General features: G+C 27.2%; 1 protein-coding gene across 1 annotated transcript in view; it reads left to right on the plus strand.

The window, feature by feature from the left end:
* Nucleotides 1-469: 469 nt before the first annotated feature.
* LOC107437146 (uncharacterized) overlaps nt 470-8,427 on the plus strand; it is a 71,322-nt gene continuing 63,364 nt past the window's right edge. Inside the window, exon 1 of the mRNA XM_016049056.5 lies at nt 470-921. The gene's annotated coding sequence lies outside the window, so the exon portion shown is untranslated. The remainder of the gene's footprint in view (nt 922-8,427) is intronic.

Below are 8,427 nucleotides of genomic sequence, written 5' to 3' on the forward strand. Positions count from 1 at the left end.
TGACACAATATAAGCATTAAAAATTTTTTAGAAATTTTTCATTTTACTATTAAAACATTTCATTAAAGGTTTGATAGTAGTTATTGATTAGATAATTTCCTTACTGAAATTGCTACAATCATGATCTTCATTTGTTTACTGTTTTCTCTTTTAGTTAACATTGAATCAGTATCTTTAAAAGAATTTATGCATAAAAAAATAACTCAAATTGTTTAATGAATTTATGCACATCTTCATAATTTAATCTTCAATTATTGTTCGTTAGTTAATCAATCAATTTAATAACTGGCAATAAATTTCCCTCCATTCACATTTATTTGAAAAAAGAATCGATTTAAACTGTAGTATTTAGTTGATACGTTAATAAACTAAAATTTCATATATTCTAGACCAGTTTCTCCGCTCATAAATTACAGAAAACCGCTATTGGAGAAAGTCAACGACATTTGAAACTTTCACAACCATAGGCAGAGAGGACGATTTTGCCAATCGACCAACAACACAGATCTTGTAGTTACATCACTCCTTGCTATCCGACCCGAACTTTCAGAGCACCAGAAACAGGTTCCATTTACCCCCACGATGCGAACCAGTCTTCTCCCCATTGGTTAGACTTCCATTTCTGGAATCCCGTCTCTTCCCCCCTCTCTCATCAAAAAAGCAGACTTGCACTTTTCTTCTATTACCTCTGAACCTGTGCTCTGAAACAGCCCTCTGAGGCTCATGTAAACAATTCAACCTGTTTGCCTTTTCAACGTTTACTGGTCGTATTTTAAGAGCGGTTGACTTTTGGATATTATCGTCTGCGTATTTGGATAAGGAACATTTATTAATATAGTCTGCAGATTTTTAATTATAAATGAGGGTCATGTATCGTTTAATACTGTGGATTATCTGTTATGAAAATGTGAAACCTTAGTGGTGAGTAAAATATTAAATCACAATTATTTTATTTACAAACTTGTAATTCATCTCGTTTTTCAATATTTTACCTATAAAATATTTTATAATTGTAAAAATAATTCGTGTAAATATCAATACATTTTGAAATTTCTATATTATTTATTCTGTATAATTTTTATGTTAATATAAGAGATATTTAAATTTAGCTAACTGCTGTAGAAATAGTCCGTATAATTGGATGGGAGCATCCAGTAATGTTGCCAGTAGATTTTTCATTAAAAAAGAAAAATATGTATAATTTAATTATTTTTATTGAAAATGTGAGTTGTACCCTTGGTGGTGAGTAAAAAGTTAAATTATTTTATTTATGAAGGTATGATTCCTTTTATATTTAAATATTTAAACTATAGCATGTCTTATAAAATGTAAAAAAAAATAATGCGTGTAAATGTCAATGAATTTTGGAGTTTCCGAACATTTTATGCAATAATATTTTTCGTAGGAATATAACCATTATTTTGATATTGATAAATAGTTCTTTAAGAGGATGAATAAATTCACTGGGGAAAACAATTTTAAGTCAGCATGAATGCAAGAGTTAGATCATTTATTAATATCGTTTGTAGGTTTTCTATTAAAAATATGTTATTTAATAATGAGGATTAATTTTCATGGGAGTGTTGATGTTATTTAGATTTAGGTAAATGTTTACTAAATGTTGTAAGAAAGAGGTTAAATCAGTTTGTCAGTAAAATAAATGAGTAAAGGGCAAGTATCACAAACTCTTAATCAGGGAAAATTTGCAAATTTTGTTAGAGAAGGATTACATACTTTAATTTATCAATTAAATGGTGGTCATTTAATAACATGAAGGAAAACATTTCTTTCCTAAATGATATCAAGTGCAAAGTTTGACCATTATCCTTCCTTAAACTGATTCCTTTAACTGATGTATGTATTTTATTTTATTTTTCACGGAGAATGGGGTTGAGCAATAAAGAAAACTATGTTTGTTTACAAAGTCGTCGGTATTTTAATATTGATAATTCGAATCATTTAATTTATTTAACAAATTATTTTAAACTAATTATTTCATATTTAAACATGTTTTGCATGACGATTTATTTGTTCGAATAATTTCATTTTAAGATATTTTCATTAACAGCCTTATAAAATTAATGACAATGAAGAAATATTATGAGTTAGTAGTAATACATATGAGTACGATGAAATATTACGAGTTTAAGAATAAATGTTAATTGTTACAACATTTTTTGAAAACTAATGTATTCAATCATATGCAGGTTTGTTGATGATGAACAAATACATTTAAAGATTATCCATCTGCACATTTTCAGCAATCATTAATTATATTTAAAAAAAAATAGCTTAATTTATGCAGTTGATTTGTAGGAACCATTATTATTATTATTATTTTTTAAAACGGGGTTGAAATCATTGGTATAATCATGTTGAGGAGTTGCCCTGATTCAAAAATATCACGGTATTTTTTATTTATTATAATTTATAATAAATATTGTCTATTTTCTGATACTCAATTTAAAACGTATATAACAAAATTCTTTAAATTTTTTACTCGTAAAATAAACGTAGTTTTAATTAAAACATAAGATTTTAAATTCCAAACGTTTCTTTCTTTTTTTTGTGAAACTTAAAGTAAGTTTTTTTTTTAAAGTAAAATTTTTCGTGTTTGCTTGCAAAGTTTTGCAAAAACTATTGTATAGACTAAAATGAAATTTTATACAGACGACTTTTGCATGTAAATCAATAATTTGAAGCAACATTTTACTTAGTAATAAACAATTGTGTTTTGTATTGATTTCATTTGTTATTTTTAAGTGAAAAAAGTGATTATATCTTTTATGGTAAAGTGATTATATCTTTCATGGATATAAAAGCAATAAAAAATATAAGAAAAACTAAACAAACAAACAATGAGATCGCATTGTTCTAGTTGTTCAGAATAATGTTCAATAATTTTTAAATGGATTTGTTTTAGATTTAGAACATTATAGTTATAACATTTTGTGTTATCATGTGCGCTAAATATATTATTTAGTACATTTTAAAACTGCATTATCTATTAAAATATTATAAAAAAAAGCCAACAAAACATTTGAATTTCGAAAGTATTATGTTTCATTTCAATCTTTAACGTGTAAAAAATTAAAATAATTGAATCATATTTTATAGTTCAAATTAAATGACGAAAAACAGACTATTAAAAAAATACATCTTTAATGATTTTCAGTCCAGATCAAGAAAACTCCTATTATAAAAAATGCGTAATGAAAATATTATAAAAAAAAATAATAACAATAATATTCATAAAAATGCCTACATTGTACAAAAATATTTACTAGATTAAAAAAAATATATTATTTTATAAAAAGTATTTACCCACGTGCAAAATGAAAATGTTTAATCTATTAATCAAGGCATTTCAATCTGGTTGTTCATATCAGAGATGCCGCAATGTTTATTATATCTGCAATGCTTTTGTCAGTATCATACAACAAATATTATTCAAATAAATATCTTTTATGAATTTAAATATTCAATTAAAGCATAGTAAGAATATATATGTATGCATATTTTTCATATATTCCTACTCCAACATATTTTCCTATTATGCATTACATATTTTTAATTCTCCAATTTTGATTTTTTATTTTGCTACTTTTTAAAGTAATCAGATGTTTAATTATTATAATTTTTTAATTTATTTGCATAAGTTAAACAAAAACCTTTTATGCCTTTGTTTTGCTTATATATTTTTGCACGTTATGGACTCAATAATGCGTGTAACAATATACTATCACAAGCATAACGATACACTGTAAAAAAATTCCAGATCAAATGACTGTTAAAGTTATCGGCACTCAGGTTGTCGGTTTATCAAAAAATCTGATATACCTTACTTTTTACAGTAATCATCATAAAATCACTGAATCGTTTTAATTAAATAATACTACTGTAAAAATTACGGTATTATATTTTACGGTAAAAACTGATTTTATGGTAAAATGGATTATATGGACGATGCGCCCAGATTGCGGGTATTTCATGACTTTATGAATGAAATATATCTCCGTTTTGTTGTTATTTAGTTAGAAATTTCATTGAATGAACCAGCTTTCTACAATTTATTTTTTAAATTGTAGGAGAATTATATTTTAAAAATCGTTATTTGCATCAAACATATTTTGCGGATTTTTAAACTTCTCTATATAGCTCTACGCTTCGTGTAGTCTTTTTATAACCATCCTCTCGAATAGTACCTTTTGCTATTCCATTTATGAATTAATATATTTATTAAGTACTTTTGTGTATATGAAAGCTAAATTTTTAAGAAAAAAAAATAAATAAAAAATAAATGAATTTGAAAATTGCTTATATATTTGAAAATATAGCAAATAACTCTATAAATCATATGTATAAGTATATTTATCTTACGAGGATTATTTTAATGGTCGCAAATTTTAGGGCTCTTGGGAGATTGCCCAGTTTGTCACTTTAAACACTTTCCCCCCCAATAACTTCTTCATAATATACTATGATACCGCTTGCGTGTTATTGCGTGTCAATTGCGTCTAGAATCTGGGAAGGGACGTCAAAAATGATGCGTCCTCTGAGACGCATGAATATCCAGCACGAAAATAAGAAAAAAGAAGAAAAAAAAAAAGAGTGCGCCAACAGATTTATGTAGGCAAAATTGTGATTACATTTTAAATTGTTTTTCTTCTTAATTAATAGCTGAGAAAAATAAAATAATTTTGAAATTTAACTTATATCGTCGCTTTTTCTTGGTGCAATTGTTTGATCAGTCCTGATTAAAAACCTGGATGGCTCAAATATAACTCTTTCCTTTTCAATTGTTTGAATAATTATGAATCTGCATATTAATGGAGGGATAATTAGATGATGAATACTTGCCCCGTGTGAAGAGAATTCATGTTTAAAATAGAGTACCGCTTTTAGTAAAATGGATCTCAAATTTGAATCAATATTAGTGTCAAATATCATTTAAATTGGATCAGTATCAAATATTGGTGATTCCGTACTAGCGGAATCATTGATACATAAATTTAAGCAAAATGAGATTCTTTTAAGTTTTAAGAAGTTAAATAAGATACTTTTAAGTTTCAAGAGGTTAAGTTCATTTCGAATTCTTTTCAAGAAGCACACAAGGTCAAATTCAGGAATAGCTATGAATAAAAAAGTATGGCCAAAACTGCTTGATTATGATAAAATTTACTGTGTTTCTGGCTCTATGGAAACACCAGAAAGGACGGTATTTTTTTACCGATGATAATGATTTTGGAAAAATTAACAATACAATATGCGGTAAAATTTGGTAATTTTGTCGTGATGTCTTAAAGTATGATAAAACCATTTATTCGTTTAAATTTACTTTTCAGTTACATTTTTTGTTTTGTTGTTAAATGTATGTTAAAAAGAACTATAATTTTGAAAACCAAAATTTCCGGTAAGCCACCACCGTATTAAATGAAAAATTATCAAATAAATGGTTTAAATACCGCATCTTTTGGTTTTTAATTTCAATAATTTGTTCTTTTTTTTATTTTTACAAGGAATGTCATTACCGTACACTACGGTAAATTTACAGGAATTTTCCCCCCCCGTGTATAAATGTATCTCTATGTATTACGTTGAATACGAGTAATCATCTACAATTATATTTAGACATTCCTATTTGTGGCGTTTTAAGAATGAGAAATACCAATATTTCATGATCTGTTTAACACATTTTTGTGTGATTAAATTTTAATTTATGGCTTTTTTTATTCCGATTTTTTTTTAAATCTTAATTTTCGGCTATCGCATTAACTAAATGAAACTGCCTTTATGTAGAATGAATTTTATTTGTTGATTTAGATTTTCTGTTCTTTTGTAAAACGATAGTCATAAATGAAGGATAATATTTAAAAAAAAAAAAAAAAATGTAAGAAGAAGGAAAAAAAATAGAAAAAAAGAACTGATTTATAACTTAATTTACAGTTATGCAAATCTTCAACTTATTTTATATTCAATATTATTATTTTTTTAAAGAAAAAGAAATATCTTTTTCTTCAAAACTGGTATAATAAAAAAAAATAAAAAAATTGACAGGATAAGATTCGGAAACATCTGTTTCCTGTATTTTCCCCTTCTACTATTTATTGGGGATAGCCTGATCTGTGGCAGGTGGCAGGTGTACCAAAATTTCCCACGCCTCCTAAAGAAACTATCTTCTCACAGACATTGGAATAATAATATTCAAAACATCGACTAAAGCCTTTTATTATCAATTTAGCTAAGCATCAACTAAAGCTAGTTGGTACTATTGTATTTTTGTGTGTTCTTTTATGTTATAGTTAAATTCTAGAAAACCGAAAGGTAATTTGTTAATTACGCGAATAGCAAAATATTTACATTTACGTTAAATCCCGATTTAAACATTAATTTCACTTACAAAGAAATTAAGATTTCTTAAGCGTTGAAAAGTCGAGCCTAAAAAGCTATCTTTTTCTTTTGAAGTTTTGAGAACAATGAAGCAGTCAACCCTGAACCATTTTTTATTCTTATATTTTATTTAATCTTTCTCTTAGAACAACACTTGACAATACAATTTGTATTGAGAAATTATAACCTAACTAAACCTAACAGGAATTTTATCTATCGAAGTGTGATTAAATCTTTTGAAAGCGACAGAAAACAGTGATTTGTGTAAAAACCTTTTATGCTTCACTAAGTTTTTATTTTATCTTTACTTTTATTTTACTATTATTCTGATTGTGTTGTCGTTGTAGTTTAAATTACAAGTTTTCCGTGGTTAGTAACCGTGATAGTCTAACCTTACTTTTACAAGAGTAAACAATAACGATTACGATCTAAAAATAAATCGACATCGTTTCCTCCAGATGTAGACTAAAAAAGTTTTTCATTATTTTTGTAAGCGCTACAATCTAGGGAGGTGTTTGTTTATGAAACGGTGTGTAAGGAAGTGTTAATTCTTACAGTACTACAATGTTTCTTTGTTTATTTTTAGTTAATTTATTTTTAAACGTAATTTCGCCTTTTCAAGATTTGTTTTGGAGTTTTGTAATTAATTAAGAATTGTTAAAGTGATTTGCGATTAAGTCTATTGAAACCATCGGAGAACAGCGGTAGGTGGGAAATCTGCTGTCGTATGTTGAATTGAAAATCTTCCACGATAATCTAACCATAGTTTACCAGTGGCGAGGCGATACAATAACGTTTGACGATAACAATAACAATTATAATCTCTAGAAAAGATCACTTCGCTTTCTCAAAAGTTAGACTAAAAGTTGTTACAGCTTTGCAACGAAAATGAAGTGAGAATTAGCTATATTAAAATTAATTATATTGAAATAAGTTACATTGGAATTATTTTAGACGATTATTTCAAGACTTAAAGGATTGATGTTGAATTGAAAGTTTTTTGCAGTAATCTAACCATAATTTACAAGTGGCGATACAACAACGTTTGGCTATAACATTAACGATTATAATCTCTAGAAAAGATCACTTCGCTTTGTCAAAAGCTGGACTAAAAAGTTTGTGATGATTTTTGTTACAGCTTTGCAACAAAAATGAAGTGAGAATTAGTTATATTAAAATTAATTATATTGAAATAAGTTACATTGGAATAATTTTAGACGATTATTTCAAGACTTAAAGGATTTTTCCGGTTTATAAAGACGAAACAGGCTGTAAAGAACTAAATAGTGTGAAGTTTTTAAACAATACTAGTTTTGGTTTTAAGAAGTGGTCATTTGTTGTTGGTGGGAGAAGAGACCTTGTGTAAGGTTTTTCACGTTGGGCGCCACCCCTTGCGCAACTAGTTTTGGAAATAGTGCCCCTGGGCTTCAAAGGCGTAAGCCGACATTCAACCTTTGAGGGCAATTTCTCTTTCTTCTGCTCGATTTGGATTTTACTCTCAGCACGAATCGAATAAAAATTTTGGATTTCTAGCATGAACAACAGCTTTGCCCTTTTCTTTTTCCTGGCGTAACATCTGACAGTTTCAAATTGATGAAAAGATTGATTTGATAAGATTATATTTCCTTGAAGTTGATTTGACAATTGCTTTGGTTATAAAGTGTTAATCAATTTGTAAGGAAGCTATTATTTTGATAATTTCAGATTTTTTTTTTTTAAAATGAGCAATTTAAGGCTATGTGATGTAAATAATTTAAAAAATGATTAAAAGTATGACTGTATAAAATTAAGAAAGGGATGAAAAAAAGAATAATAATTATTTATGAAAAGAATACTAGTAGAAAGAAAAAAAAAGTACACCAAGAAAAAAAAGTGTTGTCAAAACTACCAGAATATGGTTAAATTTACCGTGTTTCTGGTCTATAAGAACGTCAAAAAAGTTCGGTTCTTTTTACCGAAGCGCTTTGGCAATGATTTTGGTTAAATTGATCATAAAATGTAGTGTTGTTGTTGTTGACGTATGCCTGTTTAGGCAGA

This window comes from Parasteatoda tepidariorum, chromosome 3 (genome assembly GCF_982258835.1).
Source record: "Parasteatoda tepidariorum strain Cologne lab strain chromosome 3, Ptep-v5.0, whole genome shotgun sequence".
Classification (NCBI taxonomy): Eukaryota; Metazoa; Arthropoda; class Arachnida; order Araneae; family Theridiidae; genus Parasteatoda; species Parasteatoda tepidariorum.